This window comes from Parasteatoda tepidariorum, chromosome 7 (assembly GCF_982258835.1).
Source record: "Parasteatoda tepidariorum strain Cologne lab strain chromosome 7, Ptep-v5.0, whole genome shotgun sequence".
Lineage (NCBI taxonomy): Eukaryota > Metazoa > Arthropoda > Arachnida > Araneae > Theridiidae > Parasteatoda > Parasteatoda tepidariorum.
Window position 1 is genome coordinate 4,143,832 of NC_141761.1, and position 25,971 is coordinate 4,169,802.

Below are 25,971 nucleotides of genomic sequence, written 5' to 3' on the forward strand. Positions count from 1 at the left end.
TTTGCAATAAAAATGAAATATCAAATCATAGTAATAGTAGAGAGTAATATTAAAAATGATAGAGGATAATAAAAAATATTACAAGTAAATGTCTATAAATGATTAAAAATTAAATAATTTACCAGTATTTATTAATTAAGTAACCTTATCAATTTTCTGCCTAAGGAATGTGTTGATACCCTTAAAAAATGGTTTTAGAGCCTTTTATTAATAAGTTTCACTGAAAAACATTGGTTTGAAAATTATAAGTCTTCTGAACATAATTGTGTTTTTATTCTGTAAAAATTTCATAAAAATATTTATTTCAGTAAATTTAAAAAAAAAAATTTCAAACCAAATGAAAAAAAGTGAATGATTTAAGGTGCTTAAATACCAGCATTGTCTGTTTTTACTTGAAGAAGGACTTAATTTGACATGACATATTAAGAAAACTACTATCATGCATGCATGACTCTAATTATACTTTTTAGTATTAATTCTTTTAATATTCATTTGAAACATTTTATTAATGGAAAAGAAAGAATTTTTTCGGCATAACTGAATATTTAGTGAGATTGGCCCACAACTAAATATGTGATGTATGTCTGGCATAGTTGCCAACTGTTCCGGTTAAATCGCGTTTGTTCCGATTTTTTAGCTTTGTTTTGAAACTACGGTTTTAGGCCAAAATGTTCTGATTTTTCGACATTCTAGTGCCTTTTCACTCCTTATACCAATTTTCTTTCAACCCAGGGCAGGTCTAAAAACGAGAAGCAGGGCATGTGATTTTTCCGCAAATATCACGGAATTCTGTTAGACCATTGGTTAGCGCGCTTCGCGAATCAAAGTTTTATAATCCGACGAGATTTTGAAACTATTGCTAAATCACATTGACGAGACGTTTATGATTCTTCTGCCAATTTGATTCCTTTGATTTGGCTGATTTTCGCCGTTCTGAATATTAGGAACTCCATCGGAATCTGCTAATATCACGATTCTCATTCACACGATTTTAATATCAATCTTCAATTTTGATATTTAGCTAATTTGAAAGTTATGAGATGTGATTCATATTCTCGTGATTTAAAAGTTATGCATCATGATTCCTATTTACGCGATTTAAAAATTCAGTATTGTAATTTGTATTTTCGCTTTTTTAAAATCCAATTTCACGATTCATATTCACTCAATTTTTTTAAAATCAAGTATTATGATTCATGTAAGAAGTAAGTTTTTTCTTGAATTAATTACTATAAACATGTGATATTCTTTATTAGTAAGTAATTTAATTAAAACTGTTTGCTCAAAAAACTATTTTCAGCATGAAACATTTATAAATTCATATTTTTATATCAATAGTTTAGTTTTTGATATTTTGTTTTCACTTTGTGTCATAATTTCCCATGATTAGCTTATCAAGCTTTGTGTTCCTCTTTTTGTTTTTAACAAGTAGGCAGCTCTTTTCTAGAAACCGCAATATAAAAACTTGTTGAAATAATTTTTTCTCAACTTTCTTTATTTTTTTAAATATATGAAAAGAAAATTGCAAATCTTGATTTCACCAATTAATTTTACAATTCAATTTCAATGAAATTATTAAAGATGGAATACTGATTAGTTTCATAGATATTGTTAACCGTTAACAGTCTGAAAATGTTTTTTTTTTTCCCTTCAAATATCCGACTTAGGTTTGCAAAAATTACTCGGTCTCACTTTGACGAACCCTGTTAGTAAATACAATTTTATCAGTACTTATATTATAATAAAGTTGCCTTTTATTGTTTTTTTTATTGATTGATTTTCTTTTCCAAGAAAGGTCAATAATTGGCACTGTCACTGGTGGTATATATGCATATTCGATGATAAACAATCCTATTATTTTTAAAGTCCTTTATTTTTGCTTTCTTAAAAGAGTGAGAATCCTGTATTAAGTACATTTGAATATTTTTTTAAAAATTCATTCAATTACTTTTGTAAAATTGTACTACATTATTACATACAAAAACTTTATATATTAAATTCCATGTAGTGTAGCCCTTGTTGCTGAACTTTATTCAGCCCAGCATTTGCTCTGTTTAATAGCATGTACAAGAGTAACTGTAATCTGGTACAAATTTTTTTTTAATTGAAAATTCATCATTCAATTTACTTCTGCAAATGTTTTCATATTTTGCAATATAATATGAGTTCACTCTTTGCATCTTTTTCCATCCATGTACCCTATATGTCATTCTCAGTCAATTAGGAATTCATATCATAATTAACTAAATGTTGATAATTTTTACATTAAAACTGTTGATTGAAGTCTGCAAATCAATGACTAGCAATAAAGAAACTTTAAGACAAAAATTTAGTTAAAGTTTTAAATTGCCATTGCATGAGAAAATGTAATTAATTACTGCATGCTCACTTAAATGCTTTTAAAACATACAAAGAAAATAATTAACTTTTTTCTTATCAATAAATAATTTATTAAAAAAACATGAAAAATATTTTAAATGATATTTTTTTGAAAAGTTATTGAATATTTTTAAGAAAATAAATAATATTGCTAGGAAATATGTAAATGACAGTTCATTTCACTTTTTGAAAATTTGTCATATATTTTGTGCCTACAACCAGTAAACATTTTCATTCAAACAACCCATTAATGATAATCTTATCTCCTTCATTTTCTTGTGCATTATACACAATACCTTAACACATAGTAAAATATACTTTTACTTTATTGTCTAAACAATTTAATATAAAAAAATAAGAATGTTTTTGAATCTGTATTACTAAGTACTTGATTACAAATTGCTATCGTAAATAATCGCAACCACTAACCACATATTTTTTCTTAAAAATGAAACAAATATTTTTGAATTTATTACAATATATTCTTGAAAACCAATTCCTATTATTATTATTATTTCCAATTACAGTCGAACCCCGCTATAGTTAACCGTCTGCGGACTCAGTAATGTGTCCACTGTAACCGATGGTTCACTATATCCAAATTTTTTGAAGAATATTTTTTGCATAAGACAGTTGAATGATTGAAAATTGGCTTTGCAATTTTGCATAAGTTATTTAAATTTTTTTTAACTAATTAACAGATAATAAAGCAAATATTGATGGAAAAAGTAATTACGTCGCTAAATATTAGTTTTATTTTCACTTTTTATGAAAAAAATTTTTGATTTTTGATTGAACACAATTTGATTTTAAATTGAGTTCATCAATTTTCTTATCTACAATGTGCAAAGAATGCAAAATTTTTACATTTTGAACAAGATTTCGAACCATCTTAACAAAGCATCTTCAACGTTTTCTCTTTCAGCTCCACGCAGTTTTTTCGATGAAACCATGTTTTTGTCGTATGCCGCAAGAATTGCACTTCGATTTTTCCAAATGTTTGAAACTGTAGATTTTGACAAGGAAAATTCCTTACACAGTGTCGATTGATTGGTTCCATCATCAATACGCTTTACAATTTTAACTTTGTCCTCTATCGAAAACGCTTTTCTCTTTAGAGAATTTGCCAATTTCACTGCTTTTGAACTAAAAATCTTGTCTCAAATAGATAATGTAAGAATATGAAGAGAGCAGCTGTAGAATGAGTTAAATTGTTCCCCTTCTTGATTGTCAAGGGGTGATTTGTAAAGAATATGGTTTGAACAGATAAGAAAATTCCAAAAATTCAGCAGGTGGCCAAGTTAACTAGTTGTAGAGCAAGCTTGGGGAAAAGAGATAAAGCAAGGCTTGTCAGGGAGGGGGGAGTATAAGATAAATGATCTGTTTGACATTTATTGCAGTATAGTTAAAAGCATAAAGGAGAGTAATATGACGCATTTTATAAGAATGCATTCATTTTCAGTCCCAACACCTACAAGTTTAAAGATGGAGGACTGAAAAAGATATTTAAAGAAATGAAATTTGAGTCCACTATAACCGAGTTTCTAAGTTCTAAGCTGTTCACTATAAGCGTTAAAAAATAACATTATTTAAATAGGAATAAGGACGGGACCGCTAAAAAAGTTCACTACATCCGAGTGTTCACTATATCCCAGGTTCACTATAGAGGGGTTCGACTGCATTATTATTATTTCTTGAATAAAATGTAGACTTTTGATGAAAGTAAAGCATAATGTTTATAAATTTAAATCATTTTCCAAGTGAGTACTTGCAAACCTAACACTAATTTATTTGCTTTATTCCATACTATCTGTTGGAGTTTCCGGATATTTGGAATAAAGTTCATCATCAGCATTGGCACGACAGCCCTTTGTGAGCCTGGGCCTTCCTCAGAAGCTTTTCCCATTCTGCCCGTCTCCCAGCAATTGATTTTCAGTTCTTTACTTTTAGGATGGCAAAATCCTCATCCACACAGTCTTTCCATCTCTTTTTGGGCCTTCCTCTTGGCCTCTTATTGAAGGGGGTTGCATTAAAGACTCTTAATGCTGTTCGTTCTGGGCTCATTCTCACTACATGCCCGGCCCATCTCATTCTACTTAGTTTAATAAATTTAATGATATCATCTATTAAAGATCTTATATATTTCAAAATTATATCTTTTTCTCCAGTTGTTGTTATCAAGGATAGCGCCAAAGATGGTACGTAGAACCTTCCTTTCGAACTTCTCTTCCCTTTTCGTTAAAGTCCATGTCTCCGAAGCATTAATACCTTATAAAGTAAAATCTTCGTCTTTCTTTTTATAAGTGAGATTTCAATAATGATCTTAAACCACAGAAGCAGCGATTGGCTGCAATTATTCTTTTTCTGATTTCAGGATTAATGTCATTTTGATAGTTTATTTCTGATCCTAGATAAATAAAACTTTTTACAGATTCAAATTTAAAAGAATCTATTTTAAACAATTTAGGGATGGTTTCCATTGTACCACAATACATATATTTTGTTTTCTCCACATTCACTCTTAAGTTCATTTTGCTAGCTGATTTTTCCAGCGCCAAAAATTTTCACTCAGTGCAGTCCTAGATCTTGCGATGATGTGGAAAGTTCATTTGGCAATAATGTCTCAGGCCTTTTCAATGCCATTCTTCGGGACTGTAAAAAGTCATACCTCTAATTAACTATGCAGGTATTTGCATCGATTTTTATGAGGATATTAATGTTAACTTATTCTTAAAGGGCCTAGCCTATTTTTTTCTAACAATTCTTGCTACTCTTTTTTCTTCCAAACTAGCACATTGTGGATTCTTCCTATTTATATGTTAACTTAGAAGCTCATAAGTTAACTCTTTATTGAGTTTTGATAAATATGCATGCTTTGTGTAATCTTTTTATTTATGCCACGTTTGTTCTTCACTTTTGGCATAAGTAGAACTTTTATTCTTGATATTGATTTTATTACCTATATTTATGCAATTGTTTTACAGTAAACTTCCGATTATCCACAGGTAGAGAATTCAGATCATCAGCGCTTCATCTTTTTTTTACAAGGACAAACAACATAACGTTTAGAATTGAGAACTAATAAATTCATAGAGATGAAACTATTTCAAGACTTTTGAGAACAACATACTAGCAAAGATTCATGTTTGTAGTCTAAATATTCGCAACTAATCAAATAATAGGTCTACACTGAAACATTGCAGCTTCAAGTGCAATAAATTAGTAATAAAGAGCACTGAAAATGGTGAGAAACAGCAAAACAATGTGAGTCATGATTTACAGTTGTGGAACTACGAATACAGGATGAAGTTTAAATTTCAATGAATAGATTCCATCAAAGCAGTTTCTTCTCCTGGATGGTATTGTTGCATTCAAAGCAATAATATTGATAGCAAAGTTTTTCCATCTTGCCTTAATTTGATGACTGGGAATGTATTATCCTCATGGTCATTTATTTAGTCAACACATTCTTGGATCCCCAAAAACAGATTATCCCCAAATTTGCTTATCCGCGCTTCAGGGGTCACTCAATTCAGTAAATAATCGGGAGGTTACTGTATAGTTAAAAACTATCAACAAATTACTAATGCTGAAATTGCTAACTTCTAGGTCATGGGGAAATTGTTTTTCTTTTTTTAAAAGAACCGAATCTTTGTTTATTATATGTAAAAATAAAAAATATATAATATTAATAACTTTTTATAAGTAGAGCTAACTAAAAGATCCAAATTGAAATTACAACATTTAGATCTTAATCTAGTTAAAACTATAAGTGAAACTTTTTATGCAAATATTCTAAATTTTTTTTGGTGCAAAAAAGAAAGAAATATATGTTGAGCAAACTTCCAATAAAAATTATGAAGATAAATTTAAAAAAATACATCTAATTTTGGATATAGTTTTTTTAGCTATTCAGTTTATTTTTTTTTTACAAAGCTCACGTTTTTAAATCAAAGCTATCTGTGGGACACAAAAAATAATGTATTCATAATTATCCAAACACTTTCAATTAAATTTTTTTAACGTTTTCTCAATTAATAATATTTATCTCTTATTTGAATACAATCCCTTATTTGGCAGTCATTTTCCTAATGTAATTATTTCGGTAATTATACATTGAAAGAAATTGCTATAAAGGTAAGTTATTATATAGTTTGTACAAATAAAATTTTTTTTTACTCCCAATTTATTGAAGAAAGCTGGGGGGACAGTAATTACACTCAATAAAGTAACACATGGAGTTTTTTAAGATTAAGTAAAACTTATATACTATAAAAGCAAACTTTAATATTCTTTCAAGAAAAATGCTCTTTATAACCCGGGAATTTTATTTTATTCATCTAAAGCCACCAATGGAGTTTTATTGCCACTTTATGTATTTGGGATAGTTTATACACAAATATTGGGGATATATTCGAAATTATGTGTAGAACAAAGTACTCAAATTAATCTATGAATATGAATCATGTATACTTAAATCAATTAGAAATTCATACTAAATCAGATTAGATGTGAATTCATCTATAGATTTCTTGATTAATGTAATAAATTACTTAAAAGTTCAAAATTCCATTTTGGGAACAAAGGAACAGTTATGATATTTCATCTGCATTATTTTCTTAAAAATATAATTTAAATACAAAGTGTAATTGGTGCATATTTTTTTTTTGCTCATTTAGAATTTTTAATCACAGTTTAACATGAAATAATAGTAATTAAAAAAATAAGACAAATAAAAAAGAATGCTTTAGCATGGACAAGTTAAAGAAAAGAATTGAGAAAAATGACTCTTTTAATTTTTGACATGTATGAATTTGGTGACACGATTTTCCTGCTCATTATAAAGCATTAATATAAACAAGATTTAACCCTTCTACTAAGTTTTTTACAGTTCTTTAAAATTTGTTTATTTTGTAAATAATAATACAGTACAGAACCCGTTATCCGGAAATCAGAAAACCGGAAAACCAAATAACCGGAACAAAATTCGATAAATTTTCCCACCATTTTAAAAAAAAAATTTTTTTTTTCCTTATGAAATTTTAGGATTTTTCGTTCTTTTTTGAAAGATGTTTACCTTACCATCATTTTGGAAATAATCATTAGTGTATTGCTCCATCGTTTTTTCTTCTTTTTAAGATTATTTCCACAAAAAAAATTTTTTTAGTTGTGTATAACAATAAAAAAACGGCTTTTTGTAGCGATTCAGAAAACCGGAAAAATCAGTTATCCGGAATAGCGATGGTCCCGATCGTTCCGGATAATCGGTTCCCTACTGTAGAATATTTTTTTGTGAAAATTTTTTTCTATCACTTTAATAAGATTCCATTACTTTTCATTATTTTTTAAGCATGCTACCTTTTTTCAATTAGTCAATATAACATTTTCATGAAATAGTAATGTAATACATTTAATTAATTGTGTTAAGCAAGATCAAATACAGGGAAACTTTAAATATTAGTTAAAGTAGTGCAAATATCAAACAATTCTTTATTCTATTGCCTTAAAGTCTAATTTAATATTTATTCATTCACTGTGATCATAATTATTGATAGGCTTGCTAGGGGTTAAATCTTTATTTAAAAAATTGTAATTAAATCTGAAGAATTGAAATATATTTTGTCTCCTGAAATCTTAAGTAATATTCTGTGGATACCTGAAAAATGAGCAAAATAAAATCTTCATTTTAAACTCTGCTGAATTTCTCTTAACATAGTACAATTTTGATATTCTGAATCTCTTCTGGCAAGAAAAAAAAATTTAAATATCTTATGCTATTTGCAAATAAGTTTAGTTAAATTTAATATAGTTACTAATATCAAAATAACTTTCCTTTCTTACTATGCAACTTGCAAAATGTATATCACACATTAAAAAAACATTTTTTATTCATAAAAATCATTTTATCATTTATATTAACATTTACATGAATGAAATAGTTTAGTTTTCACTATTTAAATTATGAATTCTAAAAGAAATAAAACTTATTTCTCATTGTTTAATACTGTTTATTTTTAGTATAATTTTTTTTATTAAAGCATTTAATGAATTTTTCAAAATTCTCATGCAATATTTAAAAATTTTTCTTTTTTTAATTAAGTTATAACTCAGGAAACTGATTTATTTGTAAATCTATATATATATATATATATTTCTCTTACACGGCGACAAAAAAAGCCTCATTACAACTTCCCGAATGGCAACGCTAGAAAATCAACCAATGATTGCCGCTAGAAATTTCACATGCCAAATCTAGCTGAAGTGGCTCGACATATAACCCTTTTAAAAACGGAAACTGGAATAACCAGAGAGAGCATCAGCAGGTTGTTCAATTCAGCTGCGGCAATCTCATACTATTAAGCTAGGCAGAAGTGAGTAGTCTTTGTTGATAGATCTCCATTTTAATATTTTGTCAAAAGCGCTTTTTTTCACGAATTTATATAGACTGAACCAGTTTTTAGTCATGGGCAACTTTATGTTGTCCTCTCTAGGGTTAGATCATTTGACAGCCTAACAGTGATAGCTCCAAGTCCAGAAATTTATAATTGTGTGTTTAAGGAAGTTCTTAATCTTTAATAGTAATTATTTTTTGTTATTAACAAAGCCCTTAATCTTTCTCAGTATTTGTTCGTATTTAGTATTTATTTCAAATTAATGTTTAGTATCTGCAAGTTTTTTCTTATGTATGTCAAAGTTCAAAGATTTATTCTTATGTTTTTAACAAAGTTGTGAATCTTTCATAGTTATTATTTTTTAAAAACATAATGTTTTGTTTATGCAGGTTTTTCCATTGCAATTCACTTATTTCAATTTTTAATAGACTTAATTATAGCCAAAATTTTAACCTTTTTAAAGAGATATCAGTTTTAGAAATTTTATCTTAAGATTTTATACTATAGCACATTTCTAATGGGCTTAACGAATTGCATGTCATTTATTTGAATTCAAATTTATTTTAATGACTTAGTATTTACTACAAAGATGTAATTTAAAAAAAAAAAATTGTTATATGGATTTGAATGATTGTTTTGAGAATTTCGCGCATTTGCAATGTACCTAAGTTAGTAGCGAGCAAAACGAGCTTGGCTTGCGAAGCAAACCATTTAAGATTGCGTAGCAATTTGCGGGGGTTGGTGAGCGTTAGCGAGCAGGAGGCGCAGCCCACTTGTATATTTTAATTCTTTAATAACTTGTTCCATATATATATATAACTTATGTTGCCTACTTTTAAATAAAATTAATTTTGTAGCAGATTTTCTCTGCACTCTTGAGAGTAATGGGCATTTCTACATCAATCATTCAATTAAAAAATTAAGGTCAATAATTTGGATAAGAGCTAAACATGTTTGAAATTTTGAAAATTTACAAATTTTTTACAATTTGTAAATTAATAGATAGAGAGTTGACCTAGAGAGCTAAATTGTTTGATATTTTGTTAAGATTTTCAGAGCATTTTATGGCATGTAGCATAGCTAAACTATGAAAAAAATTATTTTTTGCTTAAATTTAAATATTAAAGCTTTAAATTTTTTTTAAATAATAAATTTTAATTTCCTTTCTCTGTTTTGGAAAAGTTGACACCAAAAAAATAAATTAATAAATAAAAAAACAGCCAAACTAGTCTTTAGTTTATCATTTACATAAACCAAATAGTAGTTAAAATCTACTTTAAATTTAAAAATTGGAAAAATAGCTAGGTCAGTGGAATTTTATATTTTAAATACTGATCTACCTTATGCCATATTGGGTTTAAAGGAATGTAATGGGTTTAAATTTGTGATTGATTGTGATAAACAAGTTGTAATGCAAAATCAGAGAAAACTGATCACTTTTTCGGATTATAAAAGCAACTTGTCTTTACACATTTCTCCTGAAATCCAGGTTAATGATTGCAACAAAAATACCAATAGAGAAAATAAAGTTAAGAATAAAAATAAGGAAAGTAAAAATAAAAGAAAAAATGTTAAATCAAATAAAAATAAACAAAAGGAAGAATTTGTTATTGAAAATAAAATTTTGGACGTGAGAATAAACAAAGATAAAAATGTAAACAAAGTGAATTTAAAGAAAAATAAGAAAAATGGGATAAAAAATAAAGATTTAAATAGCAAAACTGAAAATAATCTTGAATTTTCAAATGTTCTTGAGACTAAATGTGATAATGGTGCGCAACATTGTCAAAACCATGTTGACGGGATTATGCAAATTCAAGATGATGAAAAAAATTCCCAACTTCAGGAAATTTTAGAAGATTTTTCAGATATTTTTGCTAAAGATAAATATGATGTAGGGACAATAAGAATTGAACCTCAAAGAGTAAGATTAACATCAGATTTACCAGTATCCTTACGAGCATACAAAACTTCCCCAAAACAACAAGAGGAAATAGATAAACAAATTGAAGAATTGTTAAAGCATAATATAATTAAAGAAAGCTCTTCTCCCTATTCTGCTCCAGTAACTCTAGCTTATAAAAAAGATGAAAATAAAAAAAGTAGATTGTGTATAGACTTCAGAAAATTAAATCAAATTACTAAATCGGATGCAGAACCATTACCTCTTATAGAAACTCTTATAGATAAATTAGGGAACAGTGTTTATTTTAGTAGGCTAGATATGGTAAGTGGTTATTGGCAAATTCCAATCAACCCTGAGGACACTGAAAAACTTGCTTTTGTCACCAATAGTGGGTTATACGAATGGTTAAGATTGCCATTTGGGTGGAAGAACGCTCCTAGTATTTTTCAAAGAACAATACGTAGAATACTCACTAAACATAAAGTTTCATTTGCTGCTAATTATTTTGATGATATCATAATTTATTCTAATAATTTTGAAGAACATTTAAATCATCTAAAGGAAATTTTTGAAATATGTAGATTTGAAAACTTAAAATTAAAAGCTTCTAAATGTTCTTTTTTGCAAACTAAAATTCAATTTTTGGGTTACGAAATATCTAATGGTGTAGTAACTCCTGATAACAACAACATTGAAGCAATTAAAAACTTGAAACCTCCAACTAATGTTAAATCTCTTCAACGATTTTTAGGTTCAATAAATGTGTATAATAAATTTATAAATAATTATGCTAAACTTAGAGCACCTTTAAATAATCTCTTAAAGAAAAATACAATATGGTGTTGGACTCCCAAATGTCAAGAAGCATTCGAAATTTTAAAAAATGCTTTAGTTTGTAAACCAATTTTGAAAATATTTAATCCTAAATTACCATGTCATATTTTTGTTGACGCAAGTCAAAGTGGTGTTGGAGCAATTTTGAAACAGCCAGATGTTTCAGGTGTCTTACATCCAATAGCATTCCATTCTCGTTCTCTTAGAGACTATGAGAAAAATTATGCTATCACAGAACTGGAATGTCTTGCTATTGTTGATGCATTAAACAAATTTTATCATTATTTATTTGGAAATAAATTTACCATACATACAGATCATGCGGCTTTAGTTTGGTTAAAAAATGTTAAAAATCTAAAAGGTAGATTGTTCCGATGGTCTTTACTATTAAGTATGTATGATTATGATATAAAATACACAAAAGGCACCTTAAACTTTGAAGCTGACATGTTATCCCGAGATATTCCTGACAATATTGAACACAATAGTAATGTTGATTTAAATAATGTAAGCCATTTTTCACATCTTTTGCAATTAGATGAAATTCGCGAAGCCCAACAAAATGATAATTTAACTGGAAATTTTATTAAAATAGATAATGTTTTGTGTTTACGTAAAAAGGGTTTTACCAAAACTTAATTAATTCCAATGTATGAATTTCATATATGTAATTTCCAGTTTTGTTTCTTTAAAGCTGAGTTCACAACTATATAAAGAATGTATTATACATATATATATATATATATATATATATATATATATATATATATATATATATATATATATATATATATATATATATATATATATATATATATATATATATATGTTATTTTTAAACATTGAAAAAATTAAAAAGTAACATGAAAATTAAAAGTAACATTGCACAATGTATTTTTGAATGAAATAATAACATAACATAAGAATAAAAATTGATGTGGTCCAAAATATTAAAATATTTTATTATTTTATTATAAGCACTACAATTCATTTATAAAAGGAGAAAAAAAATTACTTATTTTTTAACATCACCTTTAGCTTTGATCACTGCATATAAACAATTACATGGAATAAACAAGTGTTTGACAATTTTCTTTCAAGTCTTAGTAGTCCTAATGCTTTTTGTTAATTAGAGCAACTTCTTATAGTTCTTTCTTTATTATCCATAAACTATCAGTTGGGTAAGATCTGGGGAATTAACTGGCTACGGTGCCGTTGTGATTTTGTATTAAGCAAGATCTTGAAATATTTTAGTGTATGGTGTGAGGCTAGTTGAGAAATAAAATCATCTTCATTTGTGCTCATGCAATTCCATACTATCACACCAGCTTCACGCACTTTTTCCGATACTATTGTATAAATGCATATCCAAACTCAAATGCCTTGATTTTCATAAGAGGCACAGAACATAGTTTCGTCACTAATATTTTCTTTCAGTCTTTCAATCCTCATAACAAACTTGATTTGTATCATCACTTTCTTTTAAGGTTTTGTTTTATGGTCTAAAATAGTTTTGTTTGAGAGAAATATGAAATTGAAGGTGCTGAATTGATTTTTTTTTAACTTCACCATTCAGTTTTTTTTTTTTTTTTTTCAATTTATGTTTGATTTTTGGTAACCATTAAAATTATTATTTCTTTTTATTCTACTGATACTGCTATATGATTTTTGGTGAGAATAATCTGAACTGTTAGCTATATATATTTGAATTTTACTTGTTTGATATGAGTTATTAACTCTAAGTTTTATTGATTCTGAAATATCAGGAAAAACGTTCCCTTTTGAAACAAGCATAAAACACAGAAAATCAAAATAATCGTTTAACAAATCAATAAATTAGTTTTTTTCTTGGATATTTAATATATATTTCAGTAAAACAAATTTTTTTTTTTAGTTTGCCCTTTGTCTTTTTTAAACGTAGTCTGGCATATATCTGCTGTTATAAAAAATTTCCTTATTTTTTTCTTTAATTTTTCCTTAGCCCATTATAAAGCCTGTATTGTATGACATATTCTGTTTTTCTATGTTTTAATTTATTTTTTCTCGAGTGCAGTCTCACTAAGTCAAGATCATTATAAATAAAATACATCGTTCATATCGTTATAAATAAAATATTAAGAAACTATTCCAACATAAAATTATAATAACTATGTATTTGACTAGTAAAATAAGCTTATTTCGCAAAAAATATCGACCTTTAAAAGAAAAGTTTATTTGAAAATTGACTAACCCTGAATTTTTATTATAAAAACTTTTTGTTCAACTTCTAAACTTATAAGTCCATATTCAAATACTAACTAAATGTATAACTTTAAATTTATAATTTTTATTCAGTAAGGGTCAGATATTCCATTTAAATGTTTGACTTATGTTTATTTTGTCCTAAATTGAAGCACATCAAAATCAGAGGAGCTTCATTATAAAGTAATAAACTAATGCAGTATATATACCTGAAACTCAGTAAAGTTGAAGTCTCTATGCACTCTTTTAACTTTCAAACAGCTGCAGCTATTTTAAAATGTCTGTGGCTATTATTGTGTCTAGGTATTGTAAAATAGCTAGTACTGCATGATTATATTATTTAGAATGCCAACCCGAAGAAAGTTGGGGATTTGTCTCGACAAGATATTAGCTCTATCCTTAAGAGATTAGGGGAAAAGTAATGATAATGTAAAGTCTTTGAAAATTATTTCTCATTTTGATAACGTATATAGTGCTTAAAAATATTTTTTAAGTGCTTAAAAATTACTTTTACTTATTTTTGTGTGATTACGCTACACACTCTGGAAAAGCTCTTTGAGTACTTAAACTGATCATAGTACAATAAAAATTGCTAAATCCCAACTCTTTCATAAAAAGTAAATATGTTCAGTTAAACCTATTTGCACATAAAAACCCTCATAACTTCCAAACTATGAAACTTTCAAACTTCATTATCTTTGCTTGTCTTTGTGTCTGACTTTACTTGTCTGCTGCAGAAACTCACTTTAAACTTAAAATATCTGCATTTTGCTTTAAACTATAACTTTTGAAACATTTAACAGCTTTGTTCTAAATATTTTTATGTTCACTTATTTTGGTAGAATGATTCTAGAATTTATTTTTCTTCCAATTTTAAGTAATAAAGTCTCCTAGTTTTACTAGTTCCTTAGCTTTGTGATTACATATTTGAGATTAAAGGAGTAAATATGATGTAAGTACTCATTTTTCCAAACATAGAAGTTATTTAAAATTTTAATAATGTCACTGGGAAATAAAATTATATATATATATAGGAATGAATGTTTGTATGTCTTTGTGCTAAGTCTGTGTTCCAAAAATAATGAAATTTGGCATATTTATAACTCGCAGCACTAAGAAGGTCAGTGTCATAGCATTCTATGACGAACTGTTCAAGCGGGATAAGCCAGCGACAAATTTCATAGTTAATTTGTCTTGCAAGGCACAAGAAACGTTACTGTTATAAATGTTAAACTGGCTAATAATGAAACCCAAAAACCATAAGATAGTGTGATTCTCCAAAAATGCCTTTTATTTAAAAGTATTCTTGTTCTGAAGGTTATATTTTTCTTCAAATTGTATTTTCATGTATCTGACATTCATTGCTTGAAAATATTTTACGTTTTTCAGCAGGCGAGCTACACTGATTCGCTTCTAACAGATCAGCATTTGAATCCCAGCCCTCCTTCTACCAGTTCCTCTTGCTGGTCAATGTCTTCTTCTGTATCCTTACCTCCAGGCAGAGTCAGAAGTAAATTAGTTATTTGTCTATTTTTTTTAAAATTTAATTCTAAAGGCTTTTTCTTATTCCATTATAGAAAAAAAAAAATTTCATACGATTTTTTTTTCTTATTGTAATTTAAACAATAGCTTTCTTGATTTTTTGGTGGTCAGCCAACAATTATCTAATCCGAATTCAACTAAATTAAAGAGCATTTTTACGCTAAATTAATTTATGCATTTTATAAGGTATTAATCATAAACTTTTGTAGAGAAGAAAAGGAAATTCTTACTTTTACGTATTTCACCATCAGTCTTAGAACTTTTTAAGCGAATTCAAAAGTTTTTGCTTATAATTATGTTAAAAAAAAATTATGAAGATTCTATACAAAATACAACTTTTAGTATATATAACTTTTTTTTAAAATTTAATAGTAATAGTCAAAAAACTATTGGATTGTAAGGTATATAAGTTTTTAGATAATTTTAAAGAATGCAGTTGTAAATTGCGAAATGCAAAAATTTAGCAAAATTGTTCGATTAGTTTTTGGGAAATCAATTGCATTACTGTTAAGTAATATTATATATTATTTGTGCATTTTAGAGTTCAGATCCTTAATAGTTAAAATAATTTAAAATAAAAAATCTTATTGAAGTAAAATTTATAATATTTAATATATATATCTTTCTTTTAAACAAAATCTGATTTTTATGTACCCTGATAAATTTGTCCTCCGATGTTTCGTTCAAGGCTGCTACAACCCTAAACACGAAATCACCTGGTATATTTCTTTGCTTAGCAAGTTAATTATTTGTTTGCTAAAACTACTTCGGCAGAGAGACCTTATAAAAAAAAGTTCTTTATATATCATTGTTAATAAGTCGGGTTGATTTTGGTTAATTAGTTTTAAATGGTTTGCATTAATTAAATAATATTAACCTTTTTTTTATTACTAACTAGCCGCCTGAGGCGGCCAGCTGTCCGCCACGCTAAAGATTTTCACAAATAAAGTTTTTTAAAACATAGCAGGAAATCTGAAGATTAGTGGACAATTAAAGTGTTCCTGTCCTGCAATTTTGTCTTAAATTCCTATTTTATATATTATATAGCTACAATGCTTAAGAAAAAAAAACTAAAATGCTAAATACATGAAACGAACACGAAAACGAATTAATTTTTTATGGTATCAATTTCTATTTCTATATAATTTTTTATTGTATCAATTTCTATATCTATATCGCTACAAAAATTATCGTCTTCGCTTAAGGAAAAAAAAATAGAGCGTGTAAAGAAGAAGAAAAACTTATTATAACAATTATGAACAGCGACAAATATATCAAAGCGAAGCGTTCTATTTACGTATCGAATATGTTGCCACATCTTTAATACAAAAGTTAAACTTTTCTCCACTTTGATAAATGTAAACTAATGCGAACCTTACAATTAAATTATTAATTCCTTCGTATATTATTGGTTTAAGTTGTCGAAAATTAATATTTCAATTGTAAGGTTCGCATTAGCATACATTAGCTCTTTGAAGCAAAAATAGATGATGAGTCGGCCTGTCTAATTCAGGGGTTCTAGTTTTTTGAATATGGCTGTTTGAAGACGATTGTTACTTTCAAGCGCTCAGGTATTATAATTTTGATCTAGTTGCGCTTGTATAATTTCGATCTAGTTGCGCTTTCTACGCATTTTGTTAACATCGTTTGGTTTGTTGTTTAACATCGTTTGGTTTGTTATTTCTAAGTTAACTTTCAAAAAATTGGCTGGCAACAGCCAATTTTTTGAAAGCAACGAAAAAGCATAGATTTTCTTACAAAATGACTTATAACTAAAAAACTAATCCAAATTTTTGAAAAAGAAAAAAAATACTTCTTCATTATGTCAAAACACAATTATGTGCCGAGTTTCGTGCCTGGGCGAGGCTTCTGGGGCGATATATTGTGATTACAGACACACACACACACACACACACAGCCGCTTTTATTATTATGTATAGATATTAAGAATTTTAGTGTAGTTTTATAGTTAAATGGTATTTAGTATTTAAGATTTTATAGTTAAATGGTATTTAGTATAAGTTAATTATTATTTTCTTTTTTTTTACTAAAATTACTAATGCAGAAAAATCTTAAATACTAATTTTGTTAATTTGTATAACAGAACAGGAAAACTTAAAAGATAGTTTATGTTTTCTCAGAATTAAGAAGAAACTTCGAAAACCCATTTTTTTCAAAATAGATTAAAATAAATGTAAAATCTGCCTCATTGATTTAGATTTTTTTTAAAACTCAAAAGAAAATGTTTTTGTTCATTATATATTTGATTACTTGATTATTTATTTCGTTATTTATTTGATTTGCTGATTAAACAAAGTATTTTTAGTCATCAAAATTAAATTTTTGAATGATCAAAATGTAAAAATAAAAATTTAAAATGCAAAACGTCAAAGTGAAGTGTACATTGATGTACAGTCCGCAAAAAAAAAAAAACGAATCACCCTGAATAACTTTCGTTCTAATGATTGGATTTTCACGAACTAAGTGTCAATCTTAAAGGTTCCGGGGGGTGACCTCAAATATGCTAATTAATTAGTGCTAATCAATTAAGTTACGAAATCAGATACAAAAACGTACTTTCTCTGACTAAACATAAATTTTTTTTTACATATTTGGATTCTTAACCTTCGAAATATAGAGGGTAGCCGCAATCTGGGAAACATGGTCCCCATAGTTTGATCAGGAGAGCGATTCAAAGTTCGTACCCCTTAATGTTAATTTTACTTTTTACGTTTTTTGTCATATTTTTAAAATTAATGAAGCAATTCAAAGAAAATTACACCCACTCATAAAACTCACTTACCCAAAGATAATTTCATGAAAAAAATAATTTTTAATAATTATTAATTATTTTTTATTATTTAATTAAATTGAGGATGAAAAAAATTTTGAATTATAAGGTATGAATTTTTTTATGCCATATTAATCTACATATTTTTCAATTGAAAAATCTAAAGTTTCAACTGTTTTTATTTATTAGAAGCTGAGAAAGATTAAAATTAATTATTTTTAAAAAAATAATTTGGCGACGATAAAGAAATGATTAAATGAGGCGATTAATATTAAAATGTGATAAACTTGCGAGGAACTTGACTTCGCGCGCATAGCGTAAAATTTCATTCATATTTTTTTCCCTAATAATCGTTTGCTAATCTTTTTATTTTAATTTCTTTCAAACCATAAGATATAATGTTTCTTTTTTATTCGTTTAATAATTTATTTACAATTTAGTAAAGAAATTTGAATGAAGCATTTTGAATAAAAAACACTTTATTCAACGAATGCCTAGGTTTATAAAAGCGTGCATCTGATAGAATATGATTTTACATCAGATTGTGCTTATTTAATGTGATTATTTTTTATTTTTTGATTTTGTTTTTCAAACACTGATACAATTTCAATAATATACATACGTATGCATAGATTTGGAATAATATATTTATCAATTTCTTGAACATATATTTCATAAATACTAATAAAAATACACAGTCAACATTTTTAAGCATCTCTCACATCACAAATTTCTCAACATCTTATAGGGTAAACTAACCAATGAAGGAACATTTAAGCTTAGCTTGCCTTTAAAAAAAATCATGAACATTTCAAAATTTTTAATTTTAGCTAAATGATGTTGTCGACATATTTGTTATTAAATGAGAATTAGGTAAAAAAAAATTTGCTAACTTACATAATATTGTTTTAAGCTTATGGTGGTTTAAATAATAAGTAGTAAGATAACCAAGTGAAGGAACAGTTCTTACCAGTGAATAAACACTAAATTTTCCAGTGAATGAACACTTAATTTTGAGATTGTTTGATGCTCGTTAGGAATTCATAGGCCACACAAGTGTCTAAAAACAAGATTTTACTTGGAATTCAACAATGGAAAACTTGGAATTGGACAACATATAACCACAGTTAACGTGGAAAATGTTACTTTTTTTTCAGTCATGGAATGGAAAGTAAAATATGTTTGAATACATAATTTTAAAAAAAAATATTTCATTTTTTTTTCTCACAGTTTAATAGTCTATTCTAAATTATGAATGTTTATTTTTTTGTTTACTCTTTTCCCCATATTTTTTGAAGCTTTTTTTTAAATCTTTTTAAGTATTTTTTTTCTCTTTGTCATACTTTCTGCTTGAACTTTTTTTCAGCTCTTTCAATCTCTTTAAATTTTCGTTCTTTTTCTGAAGTTAATGCAAAAAAGTAATTTATTTCTTTTTCTTTTGATTTAACCTTCCTCTTTTTTCAAAATTTTTGGCTAATGTAAATGTATCCTCGAAATTTCTTTTGATTTTTCAGTACCATTTCTAGAATTCCTCACTGGATAATAAATGAGAAAAAGGAGTTTCGAAGTTTGAGTAAAATCCATCTCTCATTGACTTATATCTAGTAGGTCTTCAGCAGTACTTACCATTTACTTATGGAACCAATTGTTTTTGCAACTAACAATGCCTTAAGAGGACTTATCTCAAAATCAGTTTTCAAGATACTTTCATTATCAATGCTAGTTGTATCAGCTTCAGTGCCAAAATTTGATTAACCAAATGTTCTTTTTGAAATAAATTCTTCCATATGGAGAAAAGCACAGGCTATTGGATATTTGGGAGATTAAACTTTTCTGTCAATGTTCTTTTAAAAATTTGCAACAGAACTTGTGAGATTTCCTTCTCAAGCTCCTGAAGAAATAGTGCATCGTTACTCTCGAAGCACGTGTTTTGTTGATAAGCTGTCTTGCTCATTAAATCTTGGTGTCTGTTTTGCATGCATTTGTTAAAGTCAAAGTTTTCTACATCGAATGGAAAAATATCGCATTTCATAAAAGCATTTTAACTTCATCAGTTGATGTCTCAAAATCTTATTTAAAAATGGATGTAAAACTTTCTCGACATATTGTTTTACAATTCTTTTGTTTTCAAGATCTAACGGGAAATTTCCATGAATTAGGTAGAAAACTAAACCAGAAAATTTGTTTTGATGAACGAAACTTGCTCAGTTTCAAATTGATATTAGTTTTATACCTAGGGAATAGGGAATTTAATAGCATTTTTAATTACCCATGGGTAGTAACATTTGCAATATATTTGTAAAATGTTGCTGCAGTCATCGTTTTATTTCATGAATCGCTTTTTCCAATGAAATATTTAGCAGGGACTGATTCTGTAATATCTCAAAGGATTCTTCAGTAATTCTTTTATTCTTTTGAATTCTTTTCTGAAGTTATTCAAGCCTGACAAGTCTTGAGAATGGGTGATTATATTTGAACGCTCGAAACATGTCAACTTTTACTTCCCTCTTCATATTCTAATGCACATTCGTAAGGTTTTCTATAATCTACGATATTTCTATAACTCAAAGAATTGCTGAATGCTTAGTGGCATTTTAAAAGCATTGAAATATGTTATGTTTAAGAATAAGATATTGAAATATACGATAAAAGCCAGATGAGTTTTTATCGTCAATTATACTGTTTTACATTTGGATCTTGATCATTATTTTGATAAGGATTTTACACTCGTTAAAGTAAACATATGCATTTCAATATTTTAACAGGATTCATGTGGTCTTTGAAAACGTAAGAGCATCAATATTGTAAAAGTTATATTTAACTTAAAAATTAAAGTTTTGAGACCAGATACTTTGAGTTAATGAAATTAAATATTTTAAGTTTTTGTGCCCCCATTTCAGTATCTTAAGGATCTTACGAGCTCTTTAAAAAGTGAGTATCAGATATATACAGGGTGATTCTAAAAAGATGGGCAAAATTTTAGTAAGTGATAGTACACACCCAAGCAAACAATTTTCATCAAAGGATGCATGGTCGAAAACAAAACGCAAAACCGCTAAAGGGCGTCAAAGTTCATGTTCTTATATGAGGCAAAAACACACAAAGAACGATGAAATTAAGTTATAAAAGCAAATTTAATGGCATGTGATTACAATAAATGTTCAAAACAGTGGCCGGCAGCGACTATGCACGCAGTACAACAGCGAAGAAAAGATAGGTGAACATTCTGAAACACACCAGGCATATCACGAACTTTCCCTGCAGCGGCCGAAAGCTTGGCGACAAGTTCTTCTGCAGTTTCAATGGGAGTCTTATTTATAAAACGTTTGCATCAAACAACTTTCCAAATGCGCCAGCACCTTTGCGTTTTGTTTTCGACCATGCATTCTTTGATAAAAATTGTTTGTTTGGGTGTGTACTATCACTTCCTAAAAGTTTGCCCATCTTTTTAGAATCACCCCGTATAAGAAAACGAAAATAATCATAGTAGCAGTATTTGGTGGTAAATGTAGCTTATCGTAATTGAAGAATATGCTGTGTGACATTTTATGGTGAATTTACGAACGTAAGTTTTGGAATGTATCGAAACATGAGGATGCTATTTGCTAATCATCTTTATCCAAAGAAAACCATGTAACCTAAATATCTAGCAGAATGAAGCGATTTTTTAAACAATGAATCTTACAATATGCAACATTATTTCAATATCTTTTTCTTAAACATAAAATATTTCAATGTTTTTAAAATGCCGCTAAACATTCAGCAATTCCTTGAGTTATAGAAAAAAGAAATATAGTAAATTATGGAAAACCTTGTTAATGTGCATTAGAATTACTATACAATCTACATTTAATTTTCAAGCACTTTTTTCCTTCAAACTTTCTTGCCTCGAAGACTCTATTAAAGCTGTAAAAATGATTATCCCTAAAATTTTGTATATAGCTATAATAAGTTATGTTAATTTGATTTTAGTATGAGATCCTCTAATAAATATAGCAAAAGCAGCATAATCTAAATAATATCAGATAAAAAGTTCATGTATTTAAATTCTAAAAACTTAGAAAATCATAAATTATTTATAAATCAATTCAAATTTTCTTTCCAAATAGGATTAAAAAATTATTTTTTTTGCAATTTGGATAGAAATCAGCTTAAAAATTGTCTATTGCCTAGAAACTACGAGATATTTACTATTAACAACTAATTAAACCTCTCCGAGCAATCACGAAACATTATTTCATTTTTTTTACAGTCAGGGATTGGTTGCCTAGCAATCTAGTAAAATTAAGCATTCCTCTTTTGAATTAGTCAATGGGTTATCTTAAAATAATCATTTGCGCAGGCGACTTTTTTTGGCGGTTTTCTGGACTATCGCCAAATATATAAACCTTTATTGCGACCCAATTTACTACCCAATTTTTTTAAAATTTTATCTACCCCCCCCCCCCTAATTTACATGTCTAGATTCCAAATATGTAAAAAAAAAAAATGTTTATTCAGAGAAAGTACGTTTTTGTGTCCGATTTCGAAACTTAATTAATAGTTAGCACTAATTAATTAGCATGTTTGAGGTCACCCCCAGAAACCATTAAGATTGACACTTAGTTCGTGAAAATCCGATCATTAGAACGAAAGTTATTCAGGGTGATTCTTCTTTTTTTTTGCGGACTGTACACTTCCATGCAATTGTAAAGTTAGACTGAATATTTTTGTTTAAATTTGTAAAAGAGGGTTTTTAAGGTGCAAAAGAAACTTTTATATTTTCTCTTTTATAGCATATTTTATTTTCATTATTTCAAAAGAGGTGCCAATAAGTTTAAAATTATACATTTTTGCCTATTTTGATATTACCTTTTGCTCTGTATATTTTCAATTAATCAGTATTAAGCTTAAACAAATACAACATGTCTTCATGCTACTAGTGTAGACAAATGGTGGTATGGGTAGTGTGGACAATGACTCTGTTCAACTTCCAATGGAATAAATGTTTATTGGTTAAATATATAATTCATTTGATATTGGTTAAATATATAATTCATTTGATATTGGTTAAATATATAATTCATTTGATATTGATTAAATATATAATTCATTCATTTCGTAAATCAAAATGATTTTGCAAAATAATATACCTTTACAATTAATGATTTCAATATTTAGCACAAAACCTTTAGATTAATTCATCCCTTAAAAGTTTTAAGAAAATTTAAAGGTGGTGTTTTATCAAGTTTGATAAAAGAATACCATTCAATATAGATAACTTAAAGAATTTTTGCCATACGTTAAATTAAAACAACAAATGGTTCTCTTTTGCCAGTGGTTTTCATTACCCCAGTGAGGGAAATATCACTAAACCATGCTCTCCTCGTATTATCCATTCAAACCATTACATCATCAAGTTAAAATTATGGTTATTAAAACTGATTCAATTTTAAGTTGATTCAATGCTATCAAATAAATCGAATTAAATAGTAATTTTTAATGTATTGATTTTGTTTAAAATGTCTTTTTTAGTTAAGTGAAATGCCCTCCAATAAGGCTTAGATTGTAATTGATTTCATTTTTGCTTTAGATATACCATTCTGAGTCATGATAATGACTACTTAATAAATTATCAAATTCGTAACTAGCACCTTAACTTGTCCACATTAGTCCGGTGTAGTAAAGATAGCGAGGGTGGAAATTACTACAGAAAACTTAAACAACTTTGTAATTCTAGATATAAACCAGAATACAGGTTCAGATTATTATTGAAAAAAATTCTTGACTAGTTAAAAACTATATTTAATTAGATTTTTAGACAAATTTGTAAGAAATGTATCTCTGCAAAACTAACCACCAGAAGGGTGTATGTTAACACACATAACCAAACCCTCACCTCCTATAAAATATTTCACCTTAAAAAGTTCATTAATAATGTTTGAATTGTAAACTAAAAAATGTTTATGTTTTCAGCACAATTTGGACACTCCTCTGACACTCCTTCTGGCGTTCTCTTCCCTTTTTATGATCACGATACTTAAAAGGTGTATCTTGCTGGAAAGGTCAAATATTTGCTTGATTTTCTTTCTTTTAAAGTCTTAAACAAAATAATGCTTTTTAATGAATAATATGCTATTTTTATAACTATTAAGAGTTTGGAACATCTCAGGGTTCTTAGTTGTCCTGATATTCTTGATATTTTTGATCATATATTGTCCTGATTTTTATCTACTTTGTCATGATATTCCTGATTTTTGTGTGTTCAGAACATTCCATTTTCTACAAATACAGATCATGTTTATAATTACTGAACTGCCCATAAGAGAGTTTGAATTTTCTATTATTTTGGGAATGGTTAAATTATTTTGAAAAAATTGAATTTTCAATCCAACATCTTTTGAAACGCACACTATTCGATGGTTCAAATTTATGAACCACTAACTTATATACACTATTAAGTCATACAACCTTACCTGCAGGATACTTTGTTTCAAATTATTTAGGAATGCAGTCACTTTTAAAAAAGATACTCAATAAATCTTATGTAGTATCAAATTTTTATGGTAAATAATTCACGGCCCATAAACTTATTTATGCAAATACAATAACAAACATTAAAGTGTTGATTTTTGTAGTTTTAAAAGTTATATTGATTTATCTCTTTCATCTAATTTAAAAAATAATCAATACTTATCATGTCGTAACATTTTCAAATGGGAAATTGAGGTATTATCCACTAAATTACTTTTGTACAAAAGTGTTAAGAAACACATTCACTGCGCTTTTGTTTCAAGATTTGTATCAAGAAACCCTACTTCAAACTTATTTGTTTAATATGTTGACTGCCACATCACCCATATTCAGATATCAGCTTAGTTTCTGATCAGACCACGTCACCCATATTGGGGTGACGCTTATTTAACTCCTTGTGAAGGATATTCGTATGTATTTGAAAAGATATTTCACAGGACGTAACGAAACCACCAAATTTTTATAAAAGTAGTACAAAAATGATTTATTAAAGGAAATTATTCTTAGCCTCATAAAAGCTTTCTTCTTCACTTCTATTTGACTCGCTAAGAAATAAGTTTTCGAAAGTTCGAAAACTTATTTATAATAAATAAGTATTAAATAAACTTATTATAAATAAGTTTTAAATAAACTTATTTATTTAAAACTTATTTATAAACTTTTCGAAAGTTTAACTAGTTAGAGTAAAGATTTTAAGTAATATTCCTCATTGATCCGAACTGATTGTGTGAAGTGGCGAGATAAGAAGCAACGGACACAAATAAACAGACATGATACTATGGAAACACACAGAGCGATATATTATTCTCGTGATCTCCAGAGACTCACGTTATTAAAATATCATTGGAAGCAGAATACGCTTTACTCCTGGCGTGAAGGTGATTTCACTGTAAATGCGTGTCTATGTGTTAAGGAAGTCTTGAACTCTATTATAAAATTTAATTAAACATTGGTATGAGAAAATGTTAACTGATTGATACTGATTATTTATTTTTTTATTTCAATGTAACAGCACTGTAAAATTGTATATGTATTGATCTCTAAATCTTATGAATTGTTCAGTACTCCATTATTGGAATTATACTGGATACTGTTAAACTATCTGACTAAACAAAGTTTTGAAACTAAAAATAGTATATTGTGTAATTCTTTTGCTATAAAATTCACTTTTAATGTATTTAAGTTAATCAAAATGTGCTTTTTTTTTTTTTTTAATAGTTTGGTATATAAATACTTTGCAAAAAAAAAAATGTTCTGAATTTTTTTTCTTTCGCTGTCATCTAGACAGAACAACTGTTAGTTGTTCTGTCTAGATGACAGTTAGTTGTTCTGTCTAGATGATTTGAGTATTCTTAGTCTGCACTCTTTATGCT

The 25,971-nt window shown here is 27.6% G+C and overlaps 1 long non-coding RNA gene across 1 annotated transcript; it reads left to right on the top strand.

Moving 5' to 3' along the window:
• The first annotated feature begins 5,558 nt into the window (after positions 1 to 5,558).
• LOC147806744 (uncharacterized) lies at positions 5,559 to 25,139 on the top strand. Its single transcript, XR_015435120.1, has 3 exons — positions 5,559 to 5,623; positions 15,142 to 15,262; positions 24,041 to 25,139. It is a non-coding gene; the product is annotated as an uncharacterized LOC147806744 (long non-coding RNA).
• The last annotated feature ends 832 nt before the right edge of the window (positions 25,140 to 25,971 follow it).